This window comes from Eurytemora carolleeae, unplaced genomic scaffold, assembly GCF_000591075.1.
Source record: "Eurytemora carolleeae unplaced genomic scaffold, Eaff_2.0 scaffold1907, whole genome shotgun sequence".
NCBI classification, from domain to species: Eukaryota; Metazoa; Arthropoda; class Copepoda; order Calanoida; family Temoridae; genus Eurytemora; species Eurytemora carolleeae.
The window spans coordinates 29,547-29,863 of record NW_019397795.1 but is presented as its reverse complement, the minus strand read 5'-3'; positions in this window follow the sequence as shown (position 1 = coordinate 29,863).

Sequence of the window (317 nt, the reverse complement as noted above, 5' to 3'; positions counted from 1 at the left end):
TTGATTTTTGAAAAAAACGATCGTTTCGTTAAGAAAACGTCGAGGAAAATCGAAAAACGAAACGATCGTTTTTAAAAACGATCGTTTTTTTAAAAAGTTCGTTTTTTAAAAACTGTCGTTTTTTAAACGATCGTTATAAAAAACGATCGTTTAAAAAAACGATCGTTTTTCAAAACGATCGTTTTTATAAAGTTCGTCGTTTTGTTAACGATCGTTAACGACTACCCTTCGTTAACGATCGTTAACGACTACCCTTCGTTAACGACTACCCTTTGTTAACGATCGTTAACGACTACCCTTCGTTAACGACTACCCTT